This window comes from Crocodylus porosus, unplaced genomic scaffold, assembly GCF_001723895.1.
Source record: "Crocodylus porosus isolate Cpor-Errol unplaced genomic scaffold, CroPor_comp1, whole genome shotgun sequence".
Lineage (NCBI taxonomy): Eukaryota > Metazoa > Chordata > Crocodylia > Crocodylidae > Crocodylus > Crocodylus porosus.
In genome coordinates, this window is record NW_017728917.1 from 24,625,194 (window position 1) to 24,639,635 (window position 14,442).

Below are 14,442 nucleotides of genomic sequence, written 5' to 3' on the forward strand. Positions count from 1 at the left end.
ACTTTCAAATGTTGCCCCTAAAATGTCTAGGAGAACTGGAGAATAATTGATGAATTCTTGACTTAAATGGAAAACAAATGGGACTCTGCTTTGTGACTTTATATCCTTGTTGCTTGCTTACTTTGCTTGTTTGGTTTTGTTTAACTTTTTAATATTTTTCAAAAGGAAGCTTAGATTTTAATCATCTGCTCTATCAAGAAGTTGCCACTTGGTGTGGGGAGAATATTGCTTGCCCTAAGGGAAGAACTTTCCCTAGGTTCATGTCTACATAAGTCTGCTCAATTTTGCTTCAACAGTTCAGCATTTTAGCATGGTCATATTACATTAAGAATAGCACAGAATTTCCTTTTTCTGCTTTCTGAAATTAGTACTTACGGTTGTACTGTAGTAGCCCTAGAGGCATCCATCTATGTTCAGGACCCTATTGTGTTCTGCACAGTATGGGTGCACAGTTAGAAAGCCCTTCCTTACTTACTCAAAGGCATCACAGAAGTAATGGAGCTCTAAAAACATAAGAGAAAAAGAAAATAGTGAATACTTCAAATTTATATTAGGTTGAGTAGATGTATTGATGCAAAAGGAGCATCAGTAGGCTGGAGAGATTCTTCAGAATGATCATTTTGCTTTCTTTTGTTAGTTCTAAATCTGTGAAATCAGTCTGTCTTGTCACTGTGGGGAGAAAACTACTTCCTGCTTACTACCACCTGTGCAGCTGACTGATCTAGGAGCCTTTGTTATTTTGTTTCCTACAGTAGTGGTACCTCTGTCCCCCAGCCTTTGCTATCCCATTCCATCTTCAGACGTTGGAAGGATGAGAGCCGACAATACTCCATAGTAGGGGTGAACCAAATAAAAATTTTCTTGGTCGATACGAATAGATGATGACAACTAACCAACCACATCAGCTGATGCCAATCCTATAACTGATATTTAGTAATAGTGCAAGGCTTTTTAAACTACTGATACAAGTAAACCATTGTTTTGCATTTATATCTCACACATACACACACCTCCTGCCTGCTCTGACCTCATTCCCACACATCTCCCCCTCACCTGTGCTGCCATCCTGGGCCAGCAAGGCAAACCCTTGTGCAGACAATTGCACTGGGTCTGCTTTGGAGCATGCCACTACCTCAGTGCTGATGGGGCCTGCGCAACTGAGCTCCCTTGGCCACTGCAAAGGAGCCACTTTTACGAAGGCACCTGGTGCCCAGTGGAGTGGAATGCCCTTGTGCTATGCCTTACTCTGTCCACACACAGCCCAGTGCCTACACGGCAACCCCATTGCTCAGGCCTCTGCTGCGCATGTGGCATTGCCATGACAGTGGCAGCAGCAGTAGGAACCAGCAACAGTCCTTTGTTGCTGAGGGGTCTTGGTAGCGGCTTACCGCTATGTTAGAGGAGTGTATCAGGAGGTTGGTGAACATCTGTTTACTAGGGCACCCCCAGGGAAGACCAGAACTAATAGATACAAACTCCTGGAAGGCCACTTCAGGCTTAATACCAGGAAAAACTCCTTCACAGTCTGGGTGTCCAGACTGGAATAAACTCCATTGAAAGGTGGTGCAGTCACCTACCCTGGAGGTTTTCAAGAGGAGACTAGACGGTCACCTTGCTGGGGTCACCTAACCCCAGTTGTCTTCCTTCCTAGTGCGGGGTGGCTGGACCCAGTGATCTGCAAGGTCCCTTCCAGCCCCTTACAGTCTATGAACTTCAAGAAAGGCAAATGCAGCTGGTATAGTTTTGAATATCAGATTTGGCTGATTTTTTTGTGGTTCATGGCAGCACTTCCTGGAGCACAGGCTTCAGTTTGTATTAAATCACTATACAGATATGAAAGTAGTGACTTGTGTTTTAAAGGACTGAAACAAAAAAAGAGGGTGGATTTCTCCTTTTTACCTAAACACGAGTATGTTTCCATTTCAGGTGCTCTAGGCTCAGTGTACTTAGAGTTTGAAGCTAAATCTCAGTGTGTGCTCAGTAAAGATTGAGACTTCTGAGCAACTATTTCCCTAACACATGCGGTCTCAAGAAAACAACAATACAACGTGTCATGTTTTAATGGAGTACTGATGTTTAATAGAAAGGGATTACATAGTTACTCTTTCTCAGAAAAATGGGCTGTATCTGAAGAGTACTTGCCATCAGACTAGGGAATTCAGTTTTAGAGGGAGATAATTTAATAACTAGTACACTAAAGATTTTCCTTTGTGAAAGTGAAGCTCCTTCTAGTCCACTTTCTTGTCTTTATGATAGTCTTTTCTTTACTTCCCACTAAATGCAATGTTAGGAACAGATATGCTCTCGACAAGTTTGCCCTCTCTCTCTCATGGTTACTGTTTAAAAAAAGTTCTTCTACCACTTCAGTCATTATTCAGTATTAAATTGGAGATAATCCTTCGTTAGTACAAGTTATAGAGCTATGGAATGTAGAGCTTGCATATGTATTCGTTTCTCTGCATAGAGGAAAGCAGTTTAATGAGGATTTCATTGTTTTAAATAATATATGAGGGAAAACTTTGTCCTCTTTCTATTCATATATCTTTCTCTTCCCTACATTTTTAACACCCTTTGATTTGCAGAGATCAGTGTTATTTTCTGTCCTTAATATTTGTAAAATTGCATAGATCAAAGAGGAGATATTCAGACATGCACTTTAAGTCAGTTATGTATGGTTGCTTGAAATTTAATAGATCTGCGTTTTTTTGGTACTCCTTGAAACCTGGAGTGGCTTTAATTTCTATGTTCCCTTCCTTTTGGTGAAAAGAGCTGTTCACTGAATTAGATAACATTTTCATACAACAAGAACATCATTTAACCTAAAGAAGGATATTTCAAAGTATACGAGGGAGACGGCCCATTTTTGAAGGCCTAGTTAACCACTTTGAGGTCCTAGTTAACAACTTTGTGCAATATAATGGGGAAAATCATTTACAGATTATTCTTCTTTGAGTCACCTGGCTCAGAGGAACTTATGTTCCTCAAAACCAACCCCTGAACCCCCAGCCCACATTATGGCTGCCAGTGCTGCTCTACAATTCTGATTGTAAGGAGTCTGTGGATTCACCTTGTTGTTTGTCCTGTTGTGAGGTGAGGTCTCTACCTCGTTGTAGAATAAGGAAATAAGAGATGGTCAGTAAGGTTTTCTTATGGCTATCAGTAATACTTCTAGAATAGGGGTAGGCAATCTTTCCTGACTGCAGGTCGGAATGACCCACCGCAGTTCACAGGCAGGTTGGTGAGCAGGCACTATGACACTGGTGTTGCTGGTGCTCATTCTCTTGGCAGGCTAGGGAGAGTGTCCACTGCTGAAGCTCCAAATCCATGGGCTAGAATCAGTGGCTCTGCAGGCCAGATATGGCTCACAGGCAATGAGTTATTGACCTCAGTTCTAGAACAAAACAGGAGCAACATAGGAAGAAGTAATGCAGATGGCTTCATTTTGGTCTACCACTATGTCTTGGCCTGGAGAAATCCAAAACCCATTATATATCGGTTTGGTCCATCCAGCCTCTGCTGAAACGGCATGCATGTGAACTGAGTGACTACAGATTGCACTCTGAACCAATGAGACATTTAATGTTGAATATCCCTCAGATAATGTGATTTCTCCTCCCACCTGCTCCACAGCTAGAGGCTATTGTAAGAATGATTTACTTGTCATCTTACCTATTTTTAGTTATATTTTGCTAGTGCATACCTTTCCCATATGATTTGATTGGTAGGCATTTATTTTTTTTTCCTGCAGCATAAATGTTATGAGTACTTTCCTGTACATAACACAGTAGATCTTGTAACAAAAACTTAAGACACTAAGTGGTGCTTACCAGTGATTTTAATATATTTTAGGATTGGACTAATAAGTTCACATTAAAACATTTTGCTTAGTAATTAGAATAGAGGGTCTGTTTCTTTAATGGTACAATTTGCGGTACTCTGCACATATAAAAAGCACTTTCATTTAGTACAAACTTAAGGTTTTAACCATAATATTTTCTTTCCTTGTGTGTACTATAATGGGGAAGGATCAGGTAACCTAGGATTTTTTCATTTCATCTTCTCCTGGCTAACTTTTATTATTCAGGCTTTCAGTTATCACTTTTACCTATCTGTGAATGTGTGTTAATTTTAATGAATTTTCCTTTTCCTTTAGATTTCTTTATCTATTTTAATGTTTTAAACAGTTGTTCTATGAAACTCCATTATTTCTTTGCCTCTTCCCAGTTCAAAAGGGGAAAAAAGGAAAATAAATGAGAGAACTTCCCCCTCTTAAAATGAATCTCAGCAGTATCTGTAGATTTATAGTGCAGTGCAGGGTGTCGATCAAAAATACTTTAATCATTGGTGAAGTAAGTCACCTATGTCAGCTTCAAAATCTGTATGTGACGCTGCTCTAAAATTCTGCCTTTTATTCATAATGTATCAGACTTCTGATCTGTATCAGTGACTTGTGGTGATTTTAAGATTTTATTTGAGGTTATACCAATTAAGGTGTTGTTCCTGTTGTCTAACCACCAGAAGAAATATTGAGGAAGTATGAAAATAGTCACAATATCAAAAGTGGAGTTTTTTGGTTTCTTTTGTTCTTTATAACCAGACGCATTTTGAATTTATAGATTTTCTAGGAGAGAATCACTTTATTTGCTTTAGCCTCGGTGCATAGCCACATAGTATATGAAAGGCTGAATAGTTCTTCTTACTGTACAAGACTTGCTGTATATATGAGAGCGAGAAGGGAGGTACAAGACTTGTTATCACATTGCTTAATCCAAAATACAGAGTTGATGCTTGTACTGTGGTTGCCTATGGATTTCTTCCTCTTCCTCTCCTTCTCAGAGTAGTTTCTGAAGTGCACCTCTACCCTGCCTTCTGCCTGTCTTTAGACTAACATGGCTATCTGAATCATATACATAAACTTTCATGAGCACAAGCATTATTTTGTCTATAAGGTGCATCTTTGCCCTGCCTTCTACGTAAGGGTGACTTGCATCTAAGGAGGCTTAGAACGTTTCCCTTAAGAAGGATTTATATCTCATTACTAATTTGGTTTTAGACCTCTAGAAATATGTCTTATAATCTTGGCTAAAATAGGACATGGTAAGTTTTTCATAAGGCTTTGTAGTCCTTTGTTAATGGTATGATAATACAGTAACAACAACAACATGCATTCTCTCTCTGAAAGACCTGCAGTGCATACTTGAATTCAATTTTATATAAAACAGAAATTGATTCCTTTATAACAGTACCCGTAGCAAATTTATAGTTTGCTTTATGGCAAAGGAAAACAAAACCCCAAAAGCTTAAGCAATGTTAAACTTACCTCTAACACTTTGCACGAAGTATTTTAAATCTGTAATTTTATAATTTTGCCTTTGTATCAGAGGTCTTTGTCTTGATGTAGAGAATTTTTAGTCAAAACTAGTTCTCTGATAAGGTGAAGAGAATTAATTTCCATGGTGCTGAAAGGCAGGTGCTGAGCATAAACTTTATATTAAAAGGAGAAGAAATATGTTGTTGGGTAGGGTTTTTTTTGTCTATTCCCAGTGCAAGGGAGAGTTACTACAGCAGATGGGTAGGAGAGGGGGTAGGGAAGGGGTTGCATTCAGAACTAAAGGTTTTTTTTGGTCATTTTATGGTTCCTATGGGGTGTATTCTATGCTGAGAAAAAACAAATGGGAAATAGGTTACCTCATTTTAAGTCCCTTTTAAGTGAAACAAACAAAAAAGTAGTCTAAGCTGTATATCCAACACTGGCAGAGTTGCCAGTGTGACATTGCTGTGAAGTGATCTATAGCAACTGCGTTATCTCAGCGTCTGGTCTGAGATGAGAAGGGAGTCTGTTTTTGCTACCTTCTTAAATAGAAAAGACATGGCAAACTTCAAACTTCAGAGTTGTGTCAGTAGCAAGAGGAGTATCAAGGAAAGTAGTGTGGGTCTCTTACTGAATGGTGGAGGCAACCTTGTGACAGAGGATGCAGAACAGTCTGAAGTGCTCAATGCCTTTTTTATCCCAGTCTTTACAGGCAAGGTCAGCTCCCAGCCTGCTGCACCTAGCAGCACTGTTTGGGAAGGAGGTGAGCAGCCAACAGTGGCCAAAGAACAGATTAGGGACTATTTAGAAAAGCTGGATGTATGCAAATCCATAGGGCTGGATGGGAAGCATCCAAGGGTGCTGAAGGAGTTGAAAGATGTGATTGCAGACCCACTGGCCATCATCTTTGAAAGCTCATGGCAATCGGGAGAGGTCCTGGGTGATTGGAAAAGGTCAAATGTAGTGCCAATATTTAAGAAAGGGAAAAAGGAGGATCCATGGGAACCTACAGACCAGTCGGCTTTACTTCTGTCCCTGGAAAAATCATGGTGCAGATGCTTGAGGAATCTATTTAATTTCTATGTTCCCTTCCTTTTGGTGAAAAGAGCTGTTCACTGAATTAGATAACATTTTCATACAACAAGAACATCATTTAACCTAAAGAAGGATATTTCAAAGTATACGAGGGAGACGGCCCATTTTTGAAGGCCTAGTTAACCACTTTGAGGTCCTAGTTAACAACTTTGTGCAATAGAATGGGGAAAATCATTTACAGATTATTCTTCTTTGAGTCACCTGGCTCAGAGGAACTTATGTTCCTCAAAACCAGTTGGAAGAGAAAGTGGTGATGAGGAGCAGTCAGCAAGAACAAGTCATGCCTGACCAACCTGATTGCCTTCTACTATGAGATGGCTGGCTCTGTGGATGTGGGGAGACCAGTGGATGTGGTATACCTTGATTTTTAGCAAGGCTTTTGATACAGTCTCCCACAACATTCTTGCTGGCAAGCTAAGGAAGTATGGGCTGAATGAATGAACTGTAAGGTAGATAGAAAACTGTCTGGATCGTTGGTTTCAGAGGGTAATGATCAATGGCTTGCTGGCTAGTTGACAGCCAGTATCAAGTGGAGTGCCCCAGGGGCTGGTCCTAGGGCCAGTTTTATTCAATGTCTTCATCAATTACAAGTTTTGCAGATGACACTGACCTGGTGGGGAGTAGTAGATATATGTAGGGCTAGGATTCAGAGTGACCAAGACAAATTGGAGGATTGTGGGCCAGAAGGAATCTCATGAGGTTCAACAAGAACAAGTGCAAGGTCCTGCACTTAGGAAGGAACAGTCCCATGCACTAGTACAGGCTGGGGACTGACTGACTGGCTGGGCAGCATCTCTGCTGAAAAGGACCTCAGGGTGCAGTGGACAATAAACTGAATATAAACCAACAGTGTGCCCTTGTTGCAAGGAAGGCTAATGGCATACTGGGCTGCATTGGTAGGTGTGTTGCCAGCAGGTCAAGGGAAGTGATTATTCCCGTTTATTCAGTACTGGTGAGGCCATGTCTGGAGTATGGTGTTCAGTTTTGGGCCCCCACTACAGAAAGCATATGGACAAATTGGAGAGTTTCCAGCAGAGGGCAACCAAAATGGTTAGGGGGCTGGGGGACATGACTTGTGAGGACAGGCTGAGGAAATTGGACTTACTTAGTCTAGAGAAGAGAAGACTGAGAGGGGATTTAATAGCAGCTTTCAACTACCTGAAAAGGGTTGGGGGAGGGGGTTGAAAGAGGATGGATCTAAACTGTTCTCAGTGATGGCAGATGACAGAATGAGGAGCAGTGGTCTCAAGTTGCAGCAGGAGAACTTTAGGTTAGATATTAGGAAGAATTTTCTCACTAGGACCTAGTGAAACACTAGAACAGATTACCCAGAGAGTTGGTGCCATCTCCATCTTTGGAGGTTTTTAATATGTGGGCTAGACAAAGCTTTGGCTGGAATGGTCTTTTTGGGGCTGGTCCTGCTTTGAGCAGGGGGTTGGGCTGGATGACCTCCTGAGGTCCCTTCCAACTCTAATTTTCTGTGGTTCTATGAAAGAGGATTGGAAATGGTTGAATAGGACTGTGAATATAAGGGTCAAAGTAGCAACTCAGCCCAGGATGTCACCATGGTGACTGCCTCAAGTTTCCCCAGGGTTTTCCTGGTGGGGGAAGAAGACCCAGATTATCTGGACAGGGGTTGCCTGGACCCTTGCTCCTGTGTTTCAAGGGAACTGGGTATTCCAGGGGCTGCCCAAGCAGTCTGCCTCAGGTTGCAGCTTTAAAGACTTTCCTAGAAAGCCACTTAATTACTATGTCTGCCCCCCAATTCCCCTCCATTTGTCATGATATGAGATGGCTGAGGAGGCCAGACTCACCAATGCCTACCATATTTACTGGAAAACTGTCAGTCTGAGATCTGCGTGTTCAACTGCAGATGGCAAATAGTTCCAGGAGGAAGAAGTAGATGCTTGTGATGTAGGGCCACAGCTCTTTCCCTTTGCCCCTCCTGCCTGTTTCCATAGTGAGGTGACTTTGCTCAAAAAGACTGATGTTTTCTCGTACATTATAGTGCCAGTGGGAATGATTCATTGCTTGAGTCTCCCAGGTGTTAACATTAGATTTCATAGATATTAGGGCTGGAAGGGACCTCAAGATCATCAAGTCCAGCCCCTTGCCCAAGGGGCAGGAAGTCAGCTAGGATTAAAGGATCGCAGCAAGATAAGCATCCAAATGTTTCTTGAATGAGTCCAGAGTAGGTGCCTGCACCACTTCTGGAGGGAGTCTATTTCAGGCCTTGGGGGCTCGGACAGTAACATTTTCCTTATGTCCAGCCTAAAACGGTCATAACTGAGGAGTTTATGACTTGGTCCTTGTTATCCCTTGGGGTGCTCTGGTGAACACACGTTCCCCCAGATCCTGATGCACACCCTTTATGTACTTATAGGCAGCCACCAGGTCATCCCTGAGCCTGCACTTTTCTAGGCTGAAGAGTCCTGCGGTTCTCAGCGTCTCATCATAAGGTCTGTTTTCTTGTCCTCTGCTCATGCACGTGACTCTCCTCTGGACTCTCTCAAGCTTCTCAACATCCTTCTTGAATTGTGGAGCCCAGAATTGAATGCAGTACTCCATTGAAATGGCTGTGTTTCAGTTTGGTTTCAGATTTTGCCGTTTTGGAGGACAAGTGTTTTGTTTTGGTGTTTCGGATCACTATCCTGTTTCATTTCGGCCGAACCTCCTCTGAATGGGCTGCAAGCTTCACGCAGCCCTACTGCCCAGCTGGGTGGGACTTGGGGATGCAGGGTCCCCGTGGGGAGCAGGACGGGGCTGTGGGTGGCTCATCTGGAGGAGGGGGAGGGCCGCTCCCCTCCGTGCAGGCAAAAAGACCTCCATACAGATCTCTGATCCCTGTCACACCGGGTCAGGGGGCAGGGAAGCAGCGCAGGGCAGCAAGCAAGTCTTCTGGACCTGGCTCCTCAGGGAGCAGAGATCTGTGCCGGGTGTCTCCTTACTGCCACTGCCTGCCCTGTGCAGCCCCGCGTTGCTGAGCCAGTGCGGGGTGGGCAGTGGCGGCGAGGAGACCCCGGTGCAGATCCCTGCTCCCTGTGGAGCCAAGTTGTGCGGCAGGGCAGCAGCGTACAGCTGGTTCCCTGTAAGCCTGGCGTCTCTCAAACTCCAAAATTTTCCAAAACGTTTTGGATTTTTTGTTTCATTTCAGAGATGTTTTGGATCCTTCTGTTTTGATTCGGAGTTGGTGTTTCAGGTGCCAAAACAGCTCAAAATGCCTCCAAAATGAGACAGCTGCTGAAATTTCACGCAGTCCTAGTGTTGGTTATCTTGGCTGTAGAACGTAACCAGCTGATGTTAAAGAGATTCCTGTTCATGCAATACTGGATGCTGACTCCAGATGGAAGGAAATCAACAACAGCTGGCATATTGCAATTGTTATGGGTAAAAAAGCTAAGAATGAATGAATGAAATGCAGCAAATCTGCTCCAAGACTAACATTCCTACACCCATGTTGTTTGAAAGGGTTTCTCCAAGGTTTCTTGGGTACACACAAAAGTGACAATTTTTACTCAATCTGGCTACAGAAAGCTGTGATCAAACACAAGCGCACAGCGGCAAACAGCTTCAAAAATGGCCAATTAGCTGAAAATCTGACCCCTTATTGCATGAGGTATCTAATAAACATATTTCAAAATGTAGTGTCTTCTGTAACTTGTCTGCAAAGCTCCCAGCCTGTTGCTTTTTCAAAATGGGAGGGGGCAAAGGGAGTGGAGAGAGTTCAGTCTATTGGTTTCCAGGCTGCTCTGAAGAGTGGGGTGGGTGTACTGGAGCCCCTCTCCCTCTCCCCCCACCCCCAACATTGGGGGGGCTTCAGTTCACCCACCTGACACTTCAATACCAGCTGGGTAGCCCCAAGAAGGAGCTCCCTCTGCTGCCTTTCCCCCCTCCTATTCTGAAGGTTGTGGGCGCTGGCAGAGCCTGGCTGTTCCTGTGGGAACCTGGCTGCAGGCTCTCCTCCACTTCTTTTTGTCTGGAGCAGGGGTAGGCAACCCCTGGCATAGGTGCCAGAGTGTGGCACCCGAAGACATTTTGCTTGGCACGTGCACCTCAAGGCAGAAGGCAGGGAAGGGACCAGGGCTGCACTGCCACAACAAGGATTAGGCCCTTTGTGGCTCCCCGGCCATCTGGCCGTGGCACCAGCATCTTACAAACTGAATTTGCAGGTATTTTTGGCATTCTGTCCAAAAATGATCCTGGTCCCAGGTCTGGAGAAGTGTTGCAACACAGAACACCTTGCAGGTCTCGTTCTAAGTTACAGCAGGGAGTTGCACTTCTCTTTGCACCCCTTGTGTCCACACCGTGCAAGAGCTTGCTTTGTCACAGGTTCAAATTCATTAACATTTGCCTCAAGCAGACAGTGGGTTTATCTTGTGTAACTAGTAAATCTAAAACACAGCTCAGACTAAAAAACACTTTTATTGGTTAATTTTCTTGGTTTTTCTCTGAAATAACTGGTAGAAGTTTGGTTTGTTCCTTGATTACCTTCAGTTTGTTCTAATCAGCTGCCATGACGAAAGTAATGTTTCCTTTACTATCCCTGAGTATCTCCATTTGTGAGGTTAAAAAATTACTGAGCTAGCCACTAGATATGTATATAAAAAACCCTATCAGATGACATGTAGATGGTTTCCAACACTTGATCTTAAGCATTCTTTTACATGACAAACTCTTGCTACTTTTTTCCTCGTGAAAATACTTTTTTTGTCCCCTAAGGCCTCATTCTGGATAAACTATTTTCATTTTCCACAGCAATTGCTATCAATCACTAGAACTTGTATCGTTTTACTTTAAATGCATTTTACTATATAATATCCATAGTTCAGAAGGAATATAATAAAATAGCAATGGGGACAAAGTGCTGCATAGTAAATTTGTCCAGGCAGTTACTGTCCCAGAAAAACAACATTAAAGATAAGCAAATGTGTGCTCACAAACCAGGATTGGAATCAGTTGATATGTGGGTCATTTATGACACTGAGCACAGAGCGAGTATGCAAGGTACAAATCTAATGGAAGGACTTGGCTGCTGCTGATAAACAATGACAGCAATTCTGTCCTAATACTAAAGATGTTGGTCAATATTCAGAAAATAAAAATAGAGGAAAGGCATTCATGCATCAATTAAACATTGAGTAACAGGATAGGTCCATCTTTTGTTAGGTTTTGGCTTGTTCAGTACCATTTGAACTGATTCACCGGCTCATCCTGTTTTGAATGAAACTAGACAGAAGGCAGGGCAGGGTGGCTTCTTTATAGAATGAGTTAATATGAGCGTAGCTTTCATAGGCTACCTTGTACGATGCTATGAATGGACTTGCAGAGAGGAAACATACTAAAGAGAAAGAAATAAAGTAATTTAAATACGAAGGATAGGGAGAGGAAAGCGGGGGGCACTGTAAGAGGCCAAAGTGAGCTGAAGAGATAAACAAAGTGGTTAACCCGTTGATGGACATAAGTGTTATAAAAACTAGTCCAGGTAATGTGGCAGACAGGTAAGGAGTTATGAACTTGGGGTATCACTGAATAATACTTTACCTGAACTATGTTGCATTTACAATAAATTGGGTTAACCCTAGCAAATTTGTTTTGTTTACTGTGAGGCTCAGGGCTCTTGTAGAAAGGAGCTTTTGCTGTTTTTTTTTCCCTTGGTTTGGCACATTTAGAAGTATGTAAAATTTAAAAAGAGGTGCACATTTGATTAGGTTTTTTTGCACCTAATAAAAATTGTTACCAAAAATCTTAGCTTTCATACCTAAAATATAGTATTTTAAATAGTGGACATGAAAATGTAATGATAGAGATTTTTTTTTTTTTTTGATTTAACTAAATAAAAAAATACGTTGTTCAAGCATTAAAAATTGCTCCTCTGGTAAAAGAGGGGCTGGTGAGCACCACAGTCTGTTTGTCAAGAACTAAAAATCAAACAGAATGCTTCTTAGTAAACATTGTAAATAGTTTGGTAATCTGTGTCCCCGTTAGGAGTGACTCTGACAGGTATATGGGATAACTCTTCATGACTGCCAGTAGCACTGAATGAGCGAATTGATATGCTGGTAGATGGAGCTGATTTTAAATGGATTTCTGGTCTTGTATAGATCTATTCTGGCAGAAATGTGTGACACTTCTCATTTTCCCCCATTAAGCTATCATGATAGATTCCTTATCTATTTCTTCAGGAAGTGTGCTTTTGTAGCTCTGTACCCCCACCCCCTCACAGTTCTTGGGAGTAGGAGAAGGAAAGGTGTTTTTGCTAGATTGTATCATGGGTAGTATGCCTTTAAGGAGGAAATAAACCTAAGGCCTCATGTGGATATTTAGTTTCTCTTGGGAGAGTTACTCTGCTCCCAAAAGGAACCATGCATGTACAGATGCTCAGGCTTTTTCTCCCAGAGTAAAAATGGCTACTCCAGGAAGAAAATAACCTGGGAACAACCAGGATTAAATCACTCCCGGGAAAGTTTCTCCTAGGAAAGTGAATGTTTAGACATTCAGAAGTAAACATAACCCAGCATTTTCCTGCACCCAGGGAGGCAGTGTGTTGCTTGCTGGGCTCTGCTACTTCAGCAGGAAGCAGAATACTGTGCCAGGTGCCTTGGGACAAGAGCTCAACAGCAACCAACTGCATTTGCAAAGCTGCTGTTCCCAGTTGTCCCTATTGCACAGCATCTCCAGCATGGCCCTCATTGTGCAGCTCCTGCCGAATGTGTACCATGCAGCCCTATTCCGCTCATGCTCTCTGTCCCTGTGGCCTAGGGCCTTTGCTGTTCCCCACCTTGGCGGTGCCTCTGCTGCCTCCTGTGCCCCAACACACTGCCTAGTTCCTGCTTCCACTCAATCTTTTGTTGCTATCCTCAGCTCCTAGCCATGCCTGGGGCTGCAAATGGTGCCTGTTTAGGTCTCTCTCCCAGTGCCATTCATACTGAGCTAATGCTGGGCTCAGCACAGAACCAGGAGTTGGGTTGTTTCATAGTAGCTAGGGTCAGGAGGGACCTGAACAGATCATCTAGCCTGACCCCCCACCACAAGTAGGAATGAATGCTGGGTTCACAAGACCCCAGACAGGTGATCATCCAACCTCTTCTTGAATTTGCCCAAGGTAGGGGCGAGGACCGCTTCCCTGGGAAGTTGGTTCCAGATTTTGGCCACCCTAACTGTAAAATACTGCATTCTGATCTCTACCCTAAACCTATTCTCCATCAGCTTATTACCATTGCTTCTCATCACCCCAGGTGGTGCTGGGGAGAAAAGGGCTCTACCTATTTGCTGTTGATCTCCCCTGATGAGTTTGTAGGCAGCCACCAGGTCCCCCCTCAACCTCCTCTTACTGAGGCTGAACAGGTTCAGGTCCCTCAGTCTCTCCTCCATAGGGCCTGTCCTGCTGCCCTCTCACCAAATGGGTGGCCCTCCTCTGAACCCTCTCCAGCCTGGCCACATCCTTTTTAAAGTGTGGTGCCCAGTACTGGATGCAGTACTCCAATTGCAGCCTGACCAAAGTCGCATAGAGGGGGAGTATCACTTCTCTGGACCGGCTTGAGATGCATCTTTGGATGCATGAAAAGGTATGGCTGGCCTTGCTGGCTGCTGTCTGGCATTGGTGGCTCATGTTCATCTTGGAGTCAATAATGACTCTCAAGATCCCATTCTGCCTCTGCTTTCAAGAGGGGACATCCCCAGCCTGTATGTATGCTGTGGATTCCTTCTCCTAAGGTTCAGCACCCTGCATTTATCTACGTTGAGCACCATCCTATTCTCATCTGCCCACTTTTGTAGTCTGTCTAAATCTGTTTGCAGCCTCTCTCTCCCTTCAAGTGTGTCTACCTTGCCCTGCATCTTTCTGTCATCAGCAAACAGCATGCTTTCCACCCCCTTGTCCAAGTCGCTGATGAAGATGTTAAACAGTGCGGGTCCGAGGGACCAAGCCCTGGGGTACCCCACTGCTCACGTCTCGCCAGGTTTCATAGATTTTCATAGACATTAGGGCTGGAAGGGACCTCGGGAGATCGAGCCCAGCCCCCTGCCCAAAGGGCAGG

General features: G+C 43.5%; 1 protein-coding gene across 1 annotated transcript in view; it reads left to right on the forward strand.

The window, feature by feature from the left end:
* Positions 1-14,442, forward strand: part of DCP1A (decapping mRNA 1A) — a 73,300-nt gene that overhangs the window by 5,157 nt on the left and 53,701 nt on the right. The gene's annotated exons all lie outside the window — the stretch shown is intronic.